Here is a 21,024-nt window from a genome sequence, read left to right on the forward strand (position 1 = left end):
CAGTCTATGTCCTTGTGATAAGAAGTGTCATAGAGACCGCTGTGGAAATGAAATGATGCGCTTCAGTAGCTGGATTCCATTCTACCAGCTGCAACAAATTCACATAGAGATATTAAAGTGATAAAATCAGTTTCAGCTATTTATGCTGAAGATGCTTATAATTAAAAGTGTACTTTATCTTTGAGGTTAAGCTCTGGCTTTTTATGTTATTTAGAAGCTTAAATTTCTCTTAAAAGTGTTAACTTAAAAGGCTGGCTTCTGTCACCAAAATATGTTGGGTAAGAAGTACCAAAACAAAGTGTCTCATCCCTGAACTTTAGGGTATATATTCTTTGGAATTTCTCTGAGATTTATGGTCCCTGAGCCCCATTGACACTGTCTGTACCACCCTATCCAACACCTCCCATGGCTTCCACCCAGTGTCAACTTGGCTCCTGGTTGGATTGCTACACACAGCGGATTTAGCTTTTGCACTTCAGCACGAGCTCCTCACCTTCAGAATATTCCTCCTCCAACTTTCTGAGATCTCCTGCCACGTGGCCCCCTCATCTCCCCTCATGCTTCTTCCTCCATAGTCTCTGCCTGATCTCAGCTGCTTTTATCAGCCTTTAATTTTGGAATTTATGGGTTATATTTGTCTCCCGGTTTTGCCACAAATTTTTCCGTTACTGTTTTGTGTGATTTCAAGGAGAAAAAAAATACAGAAGATGGTGAACTATGGTACTGTGGCTTTCCTACTGAAGGTACCCATTTGGTCATTGAATGTGGGATATGGTTGAATATGTTGATTATCATGAAGAAATTATTAACCAAAAAGTAATACAATAAATGTAGTCAAGTTTTAGTCCTACAAAAACTGATATGTTTTGAAATAGTATTGTATCTCCAATAAGAAATGGATTAACTATGAGAAGATGTTGAGAAAACACCCTATTTATTAAGACAGATGTCTATAACTAAAAAACACATATAGGCAGTTTCTTGAATGAGTGGGATTCAAGGGGATGAAATTATGAAATGACTTCATTTTTCCCACGTAAGTGTCTTAAGAAAGCCTATATAATATTTTTTCTTGCTTGGAATTCAAAGCTTTCCCCACATGAGCACATGTCAAAGCTTTTTCAGTTACTCTTAGTTATGAACAGTCTCAATTTCAGGCATTAAAAGTCCAGTCCAATCTAAAATCAAAATCTGAGCCTTTCACTCAATTTATAGGTTCTCCTTGTTCTCCAGCTTGGGCTGAAAGAAGAAGAAGAAGAAGACGAGGAGAAGGAGAGGGCGGGGAGGAGGGGGAGGGAGAGGAAGGGGAGGAGGGGGAAAGAGGCAAAGTGGCCACACCAGAACCACCAGAAGCAGCATGTAAGGTGCTTTGATGCCTAGGCTTGAGACCAGCACATTGTCACTTATACTGCATTCTGTTGGCCAAAGCCAGTCATAAGGCCAGCTATGTTCAAGGGTTGGGGAAATAAATGCTTCTCTGCTGCTGCAACGTTGCATTGCAAGTGTCTTGGATACTGGCAGGACAAGGAATTAGGGATGTTATTGCAATCAATCTACTACAATTGTTCTGGCTGCTTCTTTGGAGATGATGCCCCCAAACCCACCACAATATTTGTTAGTATGGGAGATATCCCTTCCAGTTGGCAGTTTACCACTCTCTCCCCAGCTCCTGCTTCTCGTGGTAGCTCACACTTTCACTTAGCCACAGCAGCCAGACCTTTGAGGTGGAGGCATTTCAGAATATTCCAAGTCCAGCACTCTTTTGTGTGTCCCTTCTGGTCCATGGTCCACTTGTATTTTTGCCTCACCATCAATGGAATCAATGGGTTTTACCCACTGGAGCCCCCTCTCTCCAACTAGAAATAGATACTTTCAGTCTTTTGTTTCCACACTTTTCAGATAAAAGGTGTTCTAACTCTAGGGAAACATTTCAAGCTTCTCTGAGTGGTCTCTAACAACCCTCCCTCTTGCTCAGCTTGCAGAGATGAAATTGCCTTGTGGAGATGACAATAGGAGAAATGCCAGTGGGAACAGAGAAATGCCCAACACCCTATCAACCCTCTCCAAAGAAATAGCCACTAATAATTTTTCTCTCTTGTCACTCTCACTTCTTATATATCCTTGAAGTGGGAGATCAGCTAAGAGACCATTAGGCCATTTTTTCCTCCCATGTCCCCAGCAAGTCTTATATAGAGAGTCTGTTCTCAGATGCAAAATATTACAGCAGGAAAATCCCCATTTAATAGTTTTATATTAAATTTTTAATTAGATTAGTAATTTAATTGTGCAAATTTAGAAATGAAGTGATTGGGATTGTAAGGTGTCTTAATATGGTTCAGGGACCTGGAGATCTTTGACTTATGTGGGAGAATCAAGGAGGATATAAAATTTGTGTTCTATAATTTAAATAGCTGTCAAGTCAGAAGAGAGAGGTAAGAAAATATGTCTTATTATATTTTTGTATGGCAGCACCTGCCTCAGTCCCTGGCAGAGCTGCTCTATGATATTTATTAATTGAACTGATTTGTATTAAACTATTCCTTTGAAGCTTCAGAGAGCAAAACTTGGATCAGAAAAATAAAAGTCACAGGGAGGTAAATTCTAGTTAAGCAGAAAGCAAAGCTTCCCATGCATCCCAGCTGTACAAAATAGACTTCTTAGAGAAACAGTGAGATACTACACCTGTTCAAGCAGAAGGGTCTGGCCATCTGTGAGTGATACCACAAAAACAATTCTTACATTGGATGGGAATAGGAAGTAAGCCATAAATGCTTCCTCTCTGCTAATTCTAAGAGTCTGTGGTTATTTTATATGTACTCTAATTATATTTTTAGACATAAATAAGTTTGGTTGGTTGGCTGTCATCATTGTAGGTCACATATATTATGTAAAGTTAAAATTATATTTGTAAGTTTATGTGTACAATTTCTAAAATTTTGATCATATACACTTAATCATAGAAACCGACCCATTTTCCTCATTTTCTCATAAGTTTTAGGAAGTAGCTCTCCAAAACAATGGTAGAATATATGCCTTGAGATACTTTGAATTGTCTGCTGTGTGAATATTTGCCTCACACCCAATTTCCACTAGTGCATCAAAATGGTAAATGTGGTCTCGGTGGGCTATTGCATTTTGTAAGTTTCTGCCAAATTAGTGTAACCATTTCACTTCCTCTTATGCTGATTTATTTTTATTTTTGCTACCAATTTCACTTTCGAGGATTCACATACTCGACACATCACCTCAAAGACCATGAGATAAAATACATTTTATCACTTATACTTACCAAGTACTGTGTCAAAATTTACATAAATTTAATATCAAACTTTAGCTAATGTTTTTTTAATCCAAAAGCAGATGCATCAAATAGGAAGTTCTAGGGAAATGTAATAATTGGTTGCAGTGCCTTAGATATGATTATTAAATTGCATGAGGATTAAAAGACGCCCTCAGCATGCTTCAGAAAACTCTCATCCCTTTCAGTAATAATCAAAATTTACAAGGTTATGAATGGTGTGTGTAGAATTCCAAATCCAAATCACACTCAAAATGATTACTAGGATTCTAGTGTGTATTCCTTTCCTTCTCGTATTGCCATATTCTGCAGAATCTTCAAGACCCCCACCAAGATCTACCTTTCCCAAAAAGCCATCCCTGATGGGCTCAATTCTCACATATGAAGATTCTGCTCCAATATCTACTGCTTCGATAGTTTTTGCACAGTTAGAAATTATTAAATTATTTAATCATAATTAAGTAAAAATTATTAATAAATAACACTTTGTACTCTCGCTAAACTACACAGTCTATTGTCTTATTCTCTAATTGTTTCATATATCTCATCAGTGCATGAGGGTGAGATGGCATAGGTAAGATTAGCGTATCTCCTGAGAATTTAGATATAAGAAAACCTAGATGTTCTGCCTCAGTATGCACCATTTCAGCATGTTTTAAGAATTATTAATAAAACAGGAACACATTTTATTTCTCTGATTGAGCATTCAAAGAACTAGAAACCATTTCCAGGCAAAGATTTGATCTAGGGACCATTTGAGACAAGTGCCATTGCAGAATTGTACAATCATTTATCTTCCTTGTGGAGTTTTGCTTCTCATGTCTCTGAGGCAGTGGTTCTCATTAGAGAGCAGGTGTCTCAGAGATTGAATGAAGTGAAACCTTTTTCCTTCATTACAGCATTTTGTGTATTTACTGTTCATGTTTAATTCCTGTCCCCATGATTCTTCATCTCAGTGCTGACAGTTGTCACTCACATATTCGCTGAATGCTTGTCCATATTGATTACGGCCTATGGATTATTGGTATTTGTTGGGCTCTTCCCTCTTATTTTTTCTGATTCCTAGTGGTCTTTTTTTTTCTTTAGTGCTCTTTGCCAATCTCTATTTTTACAGAGCTTATTTTGAACTCACAGTTTATTGGATTTCTCTTTTCATATGTCATTCAAAATTTTTTCTTTAGGCTTCACAGAATTCTTACACAAAGTTGTCATTATTATACTTATTAAAATTTGTCAACATTTGAATAAATAAACAAACATCCAGGAAGCCATATAAATTGTTTGATTAAGGTAATATACAGAACTGTATTTGATTCATATGAATAGCTACCACCTATCAGTCCAGGGTTAGTGGAAACATTTATAAATTAAAGGTCAATGTTTTATGTAATCATTAGCTGGAGTGTGCCTGGGAAAAGTGGTCCCAGCTACACCTTGAGGAAAGACTCCAGAATGTTTGTATAGATGTACCATGATGGTTCTTTTGAGATAGCAGTGTTTTCTGCATATTTTTCTCTTCTGTCATTTCGAACAGTTAATCAGGTTTTGTAAGTTACCTCATGGATTTTTACAGAACACATAGAGATAGGATGGCTAAAGTCATTGGCTCTCCCTGTCCTTTGTGAAACTTCAGCCCATTAAATGATCATTTTGCCTGTCCCACATGAGGAGAGAGTGAGATAGCTTTTGAAAAGGGGATGGCAAGAGAAACAAAAAGATTGAGATTGGGGCTGAGGCTGGAAAGAGACCAGAAGTTGAGGGTTCCGGTGAAAGCAAGGAGCTCCACACAATTCAGAGGCATCCCTCCAGGGATATGACAGCCCTTAGAGGGATGGCTTGTGAAGGGCTCAAGGAGTCTGAGTCTCATGCACAGGGGCTCTCAGACTCACCAAGTGAGTCACAAACATGACTTGGAAGCAGCAGAACTGCCACACCTGAAGAGAATGTGTAGAAGCCTTAATAAAAGCTAAAATTGCATTTCCCAATGGCCTGGTAGGATGGAGCTCGGATTTGGATTCAGGTTTAATTTTATTTAAATAAGATAACGATATTTCTTACACATCTGAGCTTGTTGAACAAGATTCCTACGTACTACACATGAAGGCTAATCTGAAACTGCTAAGAATCCCTATGTTGCACATGTCTGCATCTTGGACTAATTATAATCTCTGTCTTCCAAAAGTGGCTTCCAAGACAGCTGTGATCATCTGCATTGAGCTAGCAGGGGGAGAAAAAGCATGGATGATATCAAGGATACGGTTTGTGTGCATCAGCTTGGAAGTGGCACATATCACTTCTGTTCACATCTTATTGGCTAGAAATCTATCATATGCCCACACCTAACTGTAAGGTAAGAAGTTATACTCAGTGGTGTATTCTAGCTGTGTGCCCAAGAAGAAGACTCCAGTTTGTGAACAGATAGCCAGCCTCTTCTAGTGTTTATCCTTCTGGTCACTAAATATTCATTTTGCCCTTCCTCCCGCATATGGAACACATTAACCTCCCTCCTCAAGCAAGATAATCCAAAGTGCAATCCAGTCACTGCATCCAGCTGAACCTCCAGGATTTCTGGGCAATCTGTACTCTTCTCCGTAAGATCCAGATGTTCCGTTTTGTGGTTTGAGATATACATTGGACATGCAATGATAAATCAGGGACAGGATAAATGCCATAAAAACTTTCATTAAAAGAGAGAAGAATGGAAAACATCCAGCAGTCACTGAGCTGTAGAAGTTATGATATCCTGCTGGGGTCCAAGACATTTCTTGTTTCTATAAAATGGCGTGAGAAATTGCAGATATTTGTAGAGTAATTGGAGTCCAGAATCTCTATGTTTTTATGACTTTTTCAAGCTTTCACAGCTGTCTTGCTCACATCTAAGATCAGCACACCATTTGGCAGCAATTTTCCAAGGATTTGGGAGAACACAGATGAGGCTGGACTTGAGCTATATGGTTTCCACTCTTGCTGAAGATTCCTATGCTTCAAGCATGGTAAAGATGTAACAGAGAGGGGCATCAGGACTAAGAGGAGCACATAGATCACCATTAGACCCAGGATTTGGGGCTGACACTGGGAGAGGGGAAGTCTGAAGAATGATTAGGGTTGAATATCTCACTGGCCCTGTGGGTTTTGCACTTGGGGTCAGTTTTAATTTGATTTAAAGAAATACACAACTGAATACGTCTTCAACAACTAAATTTTAGGTTGAGAGTCATACCTGTAACATAGGTAAGACTGTCCTCTAAGCACAAAGATTTGGAAAGACTTGTTAAAGAGACACTTATCCCGGGACAAGAAAACATAGTGGGTAGTACATTAATGTTTCAAAAATGTTCAATTTAGAAGAAATATGATTGGCAACAAAAATTTTAGGTAAAGGAGGGCACCATCAATGCAATATTTGTCTGGGAAAATAAAAGCCCAGTCATGCCAATATGATCTCTCTAGCAGTGAGGGTATGAACTCCTGGTAATATTAAATATTTCAAACATTTTTCTTCTTCTTCTCTAATTCTATACTCAGCGTTTGACATTCTGATGTTTTGGCATGCAGCATAGCATGTCTACTGGGTTAAAAATGGTGCGTCAAGCTAGCTTCAGTATGTGATCTGCTTGGCAATTTTATTTCTAATTACAAATTAACCTTCCAATTTTATGCAATAGTTCTGTGAGTTTTGGATACCTTCTGGATGCAACCAGCTCTTTGGCCGTGTGGTAATCTAAAACATTAGTGCTAATGCTTTGACTCTCTTCTCACTGAGAAGTGGAGCGTATGTACCCTCCAGTTGAAACCACGCAGACATTTGTCACTGACTTGACAAGTAGAATGCAGTAGAAGTGACTCTGATGGCTGCAGAAAGACTTTTGCATGTTTCTCCAGGGACACTCACCTTTGCATCCCTGAACACCAAGTAAGAAGCCTGGCTATCCTAAGGCCGCCAGGTTGGAGAGACCACATGGAGAGGGCCTGAGACTCTATGAAGAGAGTGAAATGCCTCCTGCTACTCCAGACCCCAAATCCTGCTTCAGCCACCAACTGACCGCAACCACATGAGAGACCCTGAGTCAGAACCGTGCAACTGAGGTATTTCCCGATTCCCAGTGCCCAGAAACTGTGTGAGATAATAAATGACTATTATTGGTTAAAGTCACTGAATTTTGAGGTAATTTCTTTAGGCAGTGATAGATAACTAGAATAGGCACCAAGGAGCTTGGATTTCTGAGCCTGCGATGAAGAGGGCCAGGATCTGGGCAATGATGAAACCATCGAATCAGTTCCATTGTGTGAGGCCTCCTGGTGAACAGCCAGTCGTCCATTTAAATTCAACCATTTAGCTGTGACTTTTTCTTTTAAAACTTGACTCCAGATGGAAACTCCTTATGGAGAGTGAAACTATCTTGCACTACTTTTTATCCTGTATCTGCTTACTTTGATATTGGGCACCTACAGGAACCACATAATTAATACTAACTGATCAATAAGAAGTCTCAAGAAAGTAACACCATGAAGTTTGAAAACAGTGCCCCCAGAATCCTAGACCTGATCAAAACTCACAAACAGAATCATATCACCAGCAGTCACTTACGGAATATTAATACTTAATGTTTATGGAGCAATGGAGCACTCTTGTGCCAAACACTGTTCCAAAAGCTTTCCATGCATTTACATATCTGATCCTTACAACATCTTATGAGGTAGGTTCTATTATTAGCCCCATTTTTCAGATGAGGAAACTGAGTCATAGAGAGGTGAGGTTGCCTTACTTTCCCAGGGTCACCCTCAAGTAAGAGCCTAAAGTAAGAATGAAGCCCAAGCTGTCTGGGTCTAAAGCCTATTCTATTATCCGTTACTCTTTACTGCATCTGAATAGACTCCCAGCTCTAAAATGGAATTATTGATGGTTGTTTCTACATAGGTAACATGATAAAGGATAAAGAACACAAGTTTTGGAGTCTAGGTTTATATAAGATCTCAGTCTCTTACTGGCTGTGTGACTGAAGCTTCCTTTTTAAAAAAGTCCATAAAATGCAGATAATAATACCCACCTTTCAGGGTTAAATTTGATAAAGTTTGTTAAGAACCTTGCAGAGTACCTGCATTAGTAGCTATTATTGTTTAATCAACTAACTTTGGATGCCAGTCAAATTGCCAGCTGATAAGGTAAACCACAAGATGGAGTTAAAACCAAAGGAAAGTACAACCAGAGCAGGCTTCAGCTGAGCTGAGATCTGCCGTAAGGATCATTCACTAGTCTACAGCAGAGTCCTATCAACTAGATATTCGACTTTTGAGAAATCAGCTTGCAAAAATAACAGAGAGGAAAAATAATCTCAATGTGCAGAGAAGTCTAGCTATCTTAAGGCTGGGAGTTAGCGCGAGATGGAGAAGGTGAGGTTTCTTTCTCATAGTCTCTGTTCCCAGTAGCTCTGACAATTGGGAGCATCTTGCCTCCAGGAATGTGCTTCTAGAATTTTATAAAAGCCTTTTTTTTTTGCCAAACATGAGCCTGAACCACAAGAAAGGTGTTTAATCAGTAGCTTATCTAAGAAAGAGCAATCTTTTCCAATACTGCAAGACAAACTAGTGTCAGACTCACTAAAGTGACAGGCAACGCCCTGATGACCTCCAATCAGTGTCTTCTCTCAGGAATCTCGAAGGGTAACATTTACTGCAGCTGATTTTCACTGTATGGGCTTATGTTGTGATGCCGCCATAGTCTCAACATGTTTTTTTTTTTTTCTCATTTAGGCCCTTACCTTTCTTGAAATAGCAAAGAAACTTCAGTCATAAAGCACTTGGGCTATGTATAGAAAAGCACACTAGCATTCAAACTTCTGCATGATAAAGTACATTAATAAGTGAATCTGTTCCAAAATTGTTAGCTTGTCACTCTTTCTCACCTATCAATGTTTTAAAAGAAATTATCTTTTCACAGTACTACAAATTCTCCAACTAATGGTATAAATTTTATATAGGAACAAATCTTTCTTGCTTTCCATCCAGACAGTGTATGGTTGACAATACCCCTAACTATACTAGTGAGTGTGTATTGTTGCAAGCAGTCTTATCTAAAAGGGAAGAGGAGGAGCTCACGTTTTCATCATCTAGTTTGTTAATGCCTGAGGTTTAAAACCACTCCAAAGCACTGTTTGTCAGCTCTCTTTGAAGTGAACAAAATATTTTTAAACGTCCTTATTTTTTTCTGTGAAGTGTACAAAAGCATGTAGATGCCCTTGTATACTTAATGTTGGTATATTTGGTGCTTAATCTTGTTACATTGTCAGGTGAACCATGGACCAGGTAATAAGGGCCTAACATACTTGAGATATCAGTATTCATTCCATGGCTTCTTTTCCTGAGTTATACCATTATATAATGAAGGTTCTTTGGTTTTAAGCAACAGAAAGAATCCTATTTTGCTGAAGTCAAACAGAGCTTGTATGGAAAACTACCAAGGGCTAATAGGGGCCAGGTATTGAAATGGGCCAGAACCAAGGCTGTCTTTCAAGCTGCCAAGCAGGAATCAGCAGTCAGGACAGTCAGGAGACCCTTCCCTCCATCTCCCACCCTGGGGAGGAATGAAATTCCAACCATTGTTAATCTTTATTTCTCTGCTAAAGATTTACACTGGTTTGGATTGGGTCATGTGCCCATCCCTTAGTTGGGGGAGCAATTGTTCAAGCCCAACAGACTGCATTCAATGAGGAAGAAATAATTCCTCAAAAATGTGTTGAGTGCTTTTAGGGAAAGAAAATTGATGCTGGCCTGCCAAACCCAACACATTCCTGATCCAACCATAAACTTTTTTTCAGAAGAAATTTTACTAAATTGTCATTTACTTAATTCCTCCCCCGACCCCCATCAACATCATAACAGGCTAAAACATTTCTTCTGTTCTCCATTAGTTAGTTTAACTCTTACTTGATGTAACCCCCTATACTTGGAGAAAAGAAAATAAGATAAAGTAGACCTGGGAGGTGAAAAGCCTCTCTCGGGCACCTGAAGTTTGATGGGGAACTGAGGGGAGTTACCGCAGGGTTCTCTGGAGCAGAGGGAAACCACCCCACATTGCCAAGGTGTCTTCTTGGACTGGAAGAAAGACATCTAGGGAACCTCTATGCACCAGAGAGATTACAGTGCTGGAGCCAGCGAGGCTGTATCCCTCGCTGTGTCCACAGGAAGGAAAGTGTTCCCACTCCTGACTGCTCTCAGCTGCTGCCTGCCCTGACGACTCTGAAAAAGTTCAGAAAGAGATCTCCATGGAGTGCCCAACAGCTGCCACTATTCAGAGGGGGAGGGGATTGCGACAATGAGGAATGGGAAGGATTCCTTGCTTTGTGCCATCAAACCTCTCCACATTCTAAGTGGGGAAAGATTCCTGCGACAGGTGTTCCAAACGTTGCGTGGAGGCGGGGTGTAATTCTGCATGTAAATCTCTGAGGTTCGTCACTTTCCTTTCATGATTTTCCAATGACAAAGTCAGTTTTGGCCTCATTCTTGGAGTAATTCATTAGAGGAACTACATTTATCTTTTAGGAAATAGGAAGTACAATATGAGTAATCTTCCCATGCCCCCTCATTAATGAATATAAAACAATATGATATCTTCCTGATACATTAGTGAAAACAAAACAAAACAAAAAATCATAGAGGAAGGTGGTTTCTCAGTCTTATAGTCCTCTTTGACATTATAAAACTTTAAAAAACAAAAGTTCGAAAGTATTGTGGAAAAGAAGAAATTATCTTGGTTTGACAGATAAAATACTTTCCTGGAGAAAGGATTATTTGAAATTGCCTTGAAAAGTAGACAGAATTTTAACTATTAGAACTTTGGGAAGACAGAGGCAACATGAGAAAAGGTTCAAAAAGTAGGAAAGTTCTTTAGAAAAGTGGTAGACCTTTTAAAATATTAAAATGAACTCAACTGCAACAAATGGCACATGGTTGGAAATGTTTGTTGATTTGTGTTTTGACTTGTTTTGTTTTTTATATATAAAAAACTGCACATATTTAATGTATACAATTTGGTGAGTTTGGACATATGCGTACACCCGTGAAACCATCACCACAATCAAGGTAATAGACATATCCATCACCTCCGAAAGTTTTCTTGTGTCCCTTTGGGTTTTCTTGTTTGTTCCTTTTTGTTTTTATGGTAAGAACACTTAACATGAGATCTATCTTTCTAACACATTTTTAAGTGCACATCAGTATTACCTACTATAGGCACTGTGGTCTACAGCAGACCCCTATAGCTAATTCATCCTGAATAACTGAAATTTTAAACCAATTGAACAAAACTCTCTATTACCCCCTCCCTTCAATTCCTGGTAACCACCGTTATACTTTCTGCTCATATGAGTTCAAGTATTTTAGTTACCTCATATAAGTGGGATCATACAGTATTTGTCCTTCTGTGACTGGCTTATTTCACTTAGCATGATGTCCTCCAGGGTTATCCATGTTGTGACAGATGGCAGGATTTCCTTCTTTTTTAAGGCTGAATAATATTCTATTATATGTATATATCACATTTTCTTTATCCAATCCTTTGTCGATGGACAGTTGCCTAGCCAGCTCAGTAGATAAAGCATGAGACTCTTGACTTGTTTTTTATAAGTAGGTTTAGACATCCGAAAGATGAAGAAGATTTTCTGATGACCTGAATTGGTGACTCATACATTTCCAGGATAAGAGAAGAGATCTTACTGCCAGCTGTCCCTAAAAAACTACTTAAAGACCTCTAATTTATATTTTAATTTGTTAAATGAAATGAATACCTCTGGGGCAGTGCAGGGTGCCTACAGCAGAGAGACAACTTTCACTTGACCTTTTGCACATCTGTATTTTGAAGGAGGGTGACATTAACCAACGAAAGGCCTCCCGTAGGATTTTGCCTCCTCAGATTTGGGCAAATAATCTAGCCTTGGATATATTGATATGCCTGGCATATACATGCTAAGTAAGTGTTTGTTAAATAAATAAATGTCCTCTATTAAAAAGGAGCTGGTGATGGTAAAAATGCCATCAACACAGCATGGTTAAAATGATTCAATCTAAATGGCCTGGCTCTGAGGTTTGTGTCTCTCACAGATTTGCCAGTTCACGGTTAATGAAGGGCGTCTCCTGGTGAAAAAGAAGTGGGTGTGAGGCAAGTATCTAAATATTTTCAAATAGTCAAGTTTTTTTTTTTTTTTACAGTTTTTCGTAACTATTCAACCTCCAGCTTCACTTTGCCCCTTGCTAGAATAAAATAGTTGGTAAAAATTTGCAGGTTCACTGCGGAGGGAAGAAAAGGAAGGTATAAGGGGAAATGTTTTCTTTCTAGCCCAACCGCAGTCGAAGCGCAGTAGCTTTGGATTATTGTTCAGGCATTGTAAAGCATCGATACGTGGAATGCTTCAGCGTGAACTATCTGTCCACCCATCACATCTTAAGCTTCTTGAGGGCACAGTATTGTGCATGTTGTAGAGACTCAATATATATTATTTGGATTGAATTGAACTCTAAAGTTTCTTGCTTTAATTACTCACTGATCCAAAAGCCCTTGCCTGAGCTTACACGACCCCTACCATTTTGATGGAGGCAATACCTGGTATAAATGGCTCTCTTAAAAGCAGTTTGTTCTATCTTTGGTCCTATCAATGGAACTTCTCTAGTCAAGTCTTCATACGAACCGTCAGCAGACAAATTTACAAGGCTGTCATACATGCATCCTTGTATCATACCCTCAACCTCTACCCAGACCAAAAAAAAAAATTATAAGAGTATCTCCTGTAGAGCCAAGTTCAAGTTTCCTAGCACCATCTAATTTATGTCTTTGCCTTTCTTTGGCATCCACATCTTGATGGAATTAAAGACTAAGGTTTTTCACAATTTAACTTGCCATCAGCATGCATCGAAATCAGAGCGGAAAAACAAATTCACAGTGGCATCAGAGCGGGAAGCCTTGTGTATAACTCAGAGGAACTCAAGCAAAGAGAATGTAATTGCATGCTGAAACCAAAATGATTATTGATCTGCAAATCCTTACCTATATACAAAGAGAAAAAGTATTTTAAGAACAAAGGATACCCAATCTAGCCAATTGTAACTTCCTGGCATTTTGTTGGCATGTGGGTTAAATGATGATTAAGGGAAAGGCCCCACCTACATGGTTTTCTATGTACATTGTGTGTATTCCAGGAGATTGATTTTTCTTTAAATCGCTACTCAGCATAACTCCAGATGTTTTAGGCTGAAAATTCATGGCCCTGGTTTTCAGCTTCCTCCTTAGGAGAAAATCACCCATTGCTTTTACTATTTATTACTATTTTACTTTTACTATTTATTACTATTTATTAAGTAACATTTAAAGAAGTAGACCTTAATTTATTTTTAATTGAAACTCAGCCTACAATAGATCATGCTTCAATTTATATTTCCTAGAACACTGTGTGAACCTTGTCTATAAAAATTTTTGGTACATTGTATCTAGAAAAAAATTCTCTAGATCTTGGTTGCTTGTATATCAGTCAAGGTCTAGTGAGGAAACAGAAACAGCACCGATAATTTGAACATAGAAGATTAACAAAGAATTAATAACTAATAAAAGGGAGTTAGGGGCCGGCCCGGTGGCACAGCAGTTAAGTGCACATGTTCCGCTTCGGCGGCCCAGGGTTCGCCAGTTCGGATCCTGGGTGCAGACATGGCACCACATGGCACTCCATGCTGTGGTAGGCATCCCACATATAAAGTAGAGAAAGATAGGCACGGATGTTAGCTCAGGGCCAGTCTTCCTCAGCAAAAAGAGGAGGATTGGCAGATGTTAGCTCAGGGCTAATCTTCCTCAAAAAAAGAAAGGGAGTTAAACACTACATGGGGTAAAAGAAAACTCTAAGGAGTCTAGGGATAGCAAGTTTTAAAACAAACGAACCACAGTATCTAGGCTGAAGAGAGTTGACAATGTAAGAGCAATAACTTAGCAGAGTCCCCTCGAGACTGAGGTTCTGATCTCTTCAAAGAAGGCAAGAACAGGTAACCACCAGGGTCAAAGAAACTTGCCGTAGGGCACAGATCCTAGTTGGTGGGCCACTGAGTGAGGAGAGTGTGGCCTGAGAGTACAGCTGGCTGGAGCTCATCCCTGAGGGCCACTCAGCTCCTGTGCTGAATAATAAGAAATGAGGACCAGAACCTGAATGAAAGTGTCTTCCTGCTGTTACTGCCTTACAGTGTCCTTTAAGTTTTTTCTATTGTTGAAACCAACATTGTGCCACTGGCAAAAGAGAAATGTTTACAGGGTGTGCCTCTGATATCACAAAACAAGGCAAAGAATGGAGGATTTGGGGCTGAGTGTCAAGAATGAATGATTGGCACATTCACATTTACGATTAATCTAACTTAGGAGTTCAGGTTTTTTTATTCACTACAGTGGCCAATATAACATTTATATGTTTTTTTCATGCTCTCAATCAAGGGTAATAAACTCACGTGATCTAGATTCCCAGAAGATAACCCAAATGAGTAAAGTAGAATATATATAAAACAATAAGAAGTGGCATAGGGGCCGGCCTGGTGGTGAAGCGGTTAAGTGCACTCGTTCCGCTTTGGTGGCCTGGGGTTCGCCGGTTGGGATCCCGGGTGCAGACACGGCCCCGCTCATCAAGCCATGCTGTGGTAGGCATCCCACATATAAAGTAGAGGAAGATGGGCATGGATATTAGCTCAAGGCCAGTCTTCCTCAGCAAAAAAAAAAAAAAAGGAGGATTGACAGATGTTAGCTCAGAGCTGAGCTTCCTCAAAACAAAAAAGGGATGTGAACTAATATGAAGAGAATATGCTTTTGCCTCCTAAAACTGATCCGATTCACATATAAGTATCTGCAGCCTGCGTACAGACCCCATAATATTGTGTCAATAATATAAAACTAAATAATGAAACTGTCTACAAACCAGAGGATAGTTTTATTTGTTTTTTCGGTATGGCCGGTGAGAAATACCATTCTCAAGTGAGTTGTGGAACCACAGATTTAATCGGTCATCCAATCGATTAGAAGGGATTTATCATTCATCCACGGTTTAAATGTTGTCACCTATAAGACTTCCAAATAAATAATTCATAATATTTAACCAGATATATATATCAGTGGTTTTGGGCTAATTAAAAATAGTCATTTTTATTTTGTATTGGAAAGAAAGGAAGCAAAGTTCCTTGTATTTTAATATTCTGGTGTTATGCCTAATTTGAATTAGGATACATTTTCCACATTGGCAATTCCCTTGTTTATAATTTAAAAAGCAATGATAACAGTAACATCAGACTCTATTACAATTACTTTGTGGAGGTAAGAAAAGAAATAATCGCTTAAAGCATTGTAATTACATCAATGTTATTAAATCCTCTACGTGTGTTTTTAAACATCAAAATCCCAACATTAATTACCTTTCTGCACTGAAGCATGAAATGGCTTCAAAGTCCTTAGCTAAACAAGGACTGTGACTAAATTAGTAAGGGCAAAGGCTGCACGTGAGAGCATCAAAAAGATTTGGCTATAAAGGAGAGATGTTTTACAGAACCGTATGTTTGGTATTTTCCAAGTGGACTATATTTCATGTGACTTTATTTTTCTTTTCAATGAAGGTGATTTGTTAAACATATAATTAAATGTATTTTACATTTCATATCTTCATACAAATTTTCATATAAACTTGTGTACAAACCTGAAACTCTCTTTGTAAAAGCTTGGGTCCCAATTTCTGTTTTGGAAAATGTGTTCATTGTAACTATACAATGGCAACAGAGGAACCACCAGGTTTACCCATAGTCAAAAACCAAAGTACTCTTAGATACCTGAATTTAAAAATGAGGTGTGGATAAATAGTCAGCAGTGGAATAGCTGGATCATATGGTATTTCTATTTTTAATTTTTTGAGATATTTTCGTACTGTTTTCCATAGTGGCTGCACCAGTGTGCATTCCCACCAGCAGTGTATGAGGGTTGCCTTTTCTCCATGTCCTCTCCAACACTTATTTCTTTTTTTGTTAGTTATAGCCATTCTGACAGATGTGAGGTGATATCTCATTGCAGCTGTGATTTGCATTTCCCTAATAATTAGTGCTGTTGAACATCTTTTCATGTGCCTGTTGGCCATCTGTATATTTTCTTTGGAAAAATATCTGTTCATATCCTCCGAACACGAAATCAATAATTCGAAAAGATATATACACCGCTATGTTCATCATAGCATTATTCACAATAGCCAAGACATGGAAGCAATCCAAGTGCCCATCAACAGATGAATGGATAAAAAAAAGTGGTGTATATATATACAATGGAATACTACTCAGCCATAAAAAAGACAAAATCGTGCCTTCTGTGACAACATGGATGGACCTTGACGGTATTATGCTAAATGAAATAAGACAGAGAAAGACAGGTGCCATATGATTTCACTCATATGTGGAAGGTAAACAAACAGACACATAGATAAGGAGAACAGATTGGTGGTTATCAAAGGGGAAGCGGTGGGGGGGAGAGTGAAAGGAGTAAACAGGCACGTGTGTATGGTGACAGATAAAAACCAGACTATACATAATGCAGTCTATAAATAAATTCAAATATGATAATGTACACTTGAAATGTATACGTTATAAACCAATATGACCTCAGCAAAATAATTTTTTAAAAAGTTCTAGAGACGCATAGTGGTGATGGCTGCACAACAAAGTGAATTACTTAATGCCACTGAACTGTGCACATAAAAATGGCTAAAATGGTAAATATTATGTGTATTTTACATAATTTTAAAAAAGTATTTGACAAAGAAATAAAATAAAATATACATTGTTTTAATGAAAAAAGTGAGGTGTGTGAGATGTAGTCTATAGAGTATCACAAATACTTCTATTTAGCGTCTGCAGCTAAATTAGAGAGTGTGGTAGGGTGGGAGGAACTCCGATGCTCTCATCATACAGAACTATTTTCAAATTCCAGCCATGCCTTATGCCAGTGTGGGATCCTGGGAAAAATACCAATCGCTGAGCATTGACTTACTCTTCTGGAAAGATACTACTTAACTTGTAGAGCTATTATGAGGATTGAAAGATATACTCCAGCAGTGAAAAACACTGAAAACGGAGCTTGCCACAGTAAATGTTTTTTTTTTTTTTTTTTACTTTAAATATGCTATGGTTTTTTGTATACACTTATTAGGAGGAAAACAAACAGTGTAACAATGTAGACTATTTTAAGTAAATCTGAATTCATTTTATATTACAAATGTATTTTCCCCTTTTCCTGCTTATTTTGTCCCCCACCTCTGCTATTTTCTACCTTCCTATTTTCCTTCTACTTATTTTGCATTTTATTTTCTGTAGATCACCCCGCATCTTTCTCTAACCACTTAAAACGCTCTTAAAATATCTGCCAGAACTTTTAGTCTTCCGATCTAAATTTGGGCATATGGTTTGATGAGATTTTCTGACCTAAAACATCAGGTTCAGGGTTAGACTTCATCAATTACTTATACAGAGGCCCATGACAAGAATAGAAAAAAAGTCTAATTTGGCACTGTTAATCAGAAAGGCTCCTGTAAAACTAATGAACAACTCTGCCCAACTCTTGCATATTATTACTTTAAAACACTAAACAGTAGCTTCTTAAGTTCATACACATAACTTATTAACTCATGTGACAATACCTGTGTGTACAATTCTAAGGAATATGTAAATGGCTTTATTTATTGTTTTATATATATATATATATATTTTTTTTTTCTCTTCTGAACAGTATCTCACTCGCCTTCACTTTAGGGACTATATTTCATCATACATCATCTAACTGCAAGATGAAAATGAAAAGAAATTGCAGTGCTACAGGGGGCACCATCAACCAATGATAGAAAAAGAGGGCAGCAAAAGAGTGGGGTCACTGCAGTCACCCAGAAAGAATTTCTAAGTAGGCATTTAAGTTCTGATGGTTTCTGTTCAAAGACCTTCCTGTACCTATTTTCAGGCCCTCTCATCTGCCCTCCTACCTCCATCATTCCACCAACCTCATATATCCAGATCTAAATGCCCTGACAAGATTAATCCAAAAGTTCTCTTCTCCCTCAGTAGAGACAGACTCCCATTGATTCAGCACACCTCTTCTTAGTGATTGGTATTGGAAAGAAATCTAGTAATTCTAACTAAGGTGTGAACCTCCCTACTGATATTAACAATTTAAAAGAATATTATAAAACAAACCAATCTTTACAGATATTATCAGCACCTCTGTGAGCACACACTGGAACCCCAGAACTGCCTTTCCTGTGCTGAATGTGGACTTTCATCCAACACCTAATGAGAGAACATTTGGAGCTTTCTCATGACACTGCTACCTGCCAACCATCAGTTGCATTTCCAAAGTTTTGCCATCTTAGTGTGCCCATAGCAGTGTTTGTGAAATATTTAAATAGCTTCTTGCACTTTGCCCTTATTATTTTATTAAAAAAAAATTTAAAAACAGGGAAGTGAAAGAGAAGAAGTTGAGGGTCGAATTTTATACAATCGAGACAAAGACTGAAATCATGTAGGCCAAGAAAAGACCCTCATTGGACTTACATGCTGATCATAGGTTCAACTGTTTAGGAAAAGAACATTAACGAATGCACATTAGTAACTAAATGTTAAAATAGGATTCTGTCTCAAGTTTCTGCTGAGACACAAAACAAACAAGATGCAGAGTGAGGTTTAAAATCACGTTGCAGGACCCATTAAATTCAAATGATTCTCTTTCCCTCATAAACATCAAGCATATGAAAGTATAGAAGTTGAAAAGGAGAAAGGAATGTTTCAGAGAGCTGTTTGTGTGCTGAGGGCACCCTAAAGTTTGAGTGGCGGAGGTACTTCCCATTTTAACTTTAAGGAGATGACTGGTAGAGCTAATCTGTGTCCACTGCAGTTTGGGGAACATCAGGGATTAGTATCTGACTCTCGCCTGGAAGTCTGAAAGGAAACAGACAGACTAAGTGGAACATAGAATGGCAGAAGACAGAAGAGGTGGCGGGGTTGGGCAGCCTACGCTGTTGGCCAAAGTAAAAGAAATGAGTATTTCCCTTCAAGAAGAGGGAAGACAGAGAGCACGAGCACAGACATGCTACCATGGCTTTATCTTACATCCTGTCCAAAAGTGTTGCCTTGTGGGGTGAAAAGACTTAGTAGAAGGAGCTGGAGAGAGAGCCAGATATCTGGGGGCTGAGGAAGAAGATGTAAGACTAAAAGGAACATCGAAATATTTGCAAGAGAGAGATCCCAAGAGATCAGGGATGAGGGAGATGTGGATGAAGTTCTCAATGCAAGTACCTACAAGAAGAAGAGTTAACTTTGAACACCTGCCGTGACCAGCGAAAACTACAAGATTGGCATTGGCCAGGTGAGAACTCTTCTGCTCCCCTTCCCTCTTCCTCCTTGACGTCTTCCAACCCTGTGCAAGGCATCTGCAGACGTAGGTAACAAGATATGGAAGTAGGACTAAAGCTGCAAAGTGGGAGGAAAGATTAGAAGTCCCTGCTTTCCCACGGTAGACAGTGAACTTGGAAAAGTCTCAGACTGGGAAAAAATGAGCTATTAACTTTCCGTGGTCCTGAATCAATAACCAATGGACTGTTCTCTTTGAGGAATCAGTGGATAGAAATCAGGGAGTCAATGAACTTGAATGGAAAAGATAGTTACATATTTATTTTCATTAACCTCTAACTGAAATTTAGCCTCTCCTTTAATTATGAATGTAGGTAACACAACACAGTAGTGTTAGCAGTACCTGTGCAGGAAAGAGTTAACATGGCAAGCCTGAGAACACTATCCTTAGAAAGGCCTGCTTGAGGAGCAGGCCCGTGGCCGAGTGGTTAAGTTTGCACGCTCTGCTGTGGCGGCCGAGGGTTTCGCGAGTTCAGATCCTGGGCACAGACATGGCACCGCTCGTCAGGCCACGTTGAGGTGGCATCCCACATGCCACAACTAGAAGGACCTGCAACTAAGATATACAACTATGTACCGGGGGGATTTGGGGAGATAAATCAAAAGAAAAAAAAAAGATTGGCAACGGTTGTTAGCTCAGGTGCCAATCTTTAAAAAAAAAGAAAGAAAGGCCTGCTTGCAAGGTTGGCCCATGGCTAAATCTGGGAACTACTATTTCACGGGTATTCCCACCCTTCAGTAAGTGATAAGAGTGGTTCACTGTGCCTAGATTGTTTGTGCAAATGACATGGCTTATGTAGAGCACCTGCTTTCCTGCTGGGAGTCTGGAATTTTGGTACATGCTAGATGGAGGATGCTTGTGTGACCAGCCCCTGATAAAAACCCTGGGCACTGAGTTTCTGATGGGCTTCCCTGGGAAGAAACATTACACACATATTGCTAATTTTTGTTGCAGGGGCGAGGAGGAAAGGGGAAGAGTGCACCCCTCATGGGAGGGAGAGATCATAAGGAAGCCTGCACATGGATCCCACCAGACTCCACCTGTGTCTTTTCCCTTTCTGGTCCAGCTGTGTAGCCTCGCTACATCACTATAAATCATCTTAGCTGTGACTACAACTACATGCAAGTGCTGTGAGACCATGTAAGAAATATTTGAATGTGGGGTGGTCATGGGGACCACCAACACAATGGTGGAATTTGCTGGAATGACCCCAACTTACTGAAATATAGTTACAGCATTATCTTGGGGAAAGAAAGAGAGAGAGGCAGGGAAAGATGAAATCCTG

This window comes from Equus asinus, chromosome X, assembly GCF_041296235.1.
Source record: "Equus asinus isolate D_3611 breed Donkey chromosome X, EquAss-T2T_v2, whole genome shotgun sequence".
Classification (NCBI taxonomy): domain Eukaryota; kingdom Metazoa; phylum Chordata; class Mammalia; order Perissodactyla; family Equidae; genus Equus; species Equus asinus.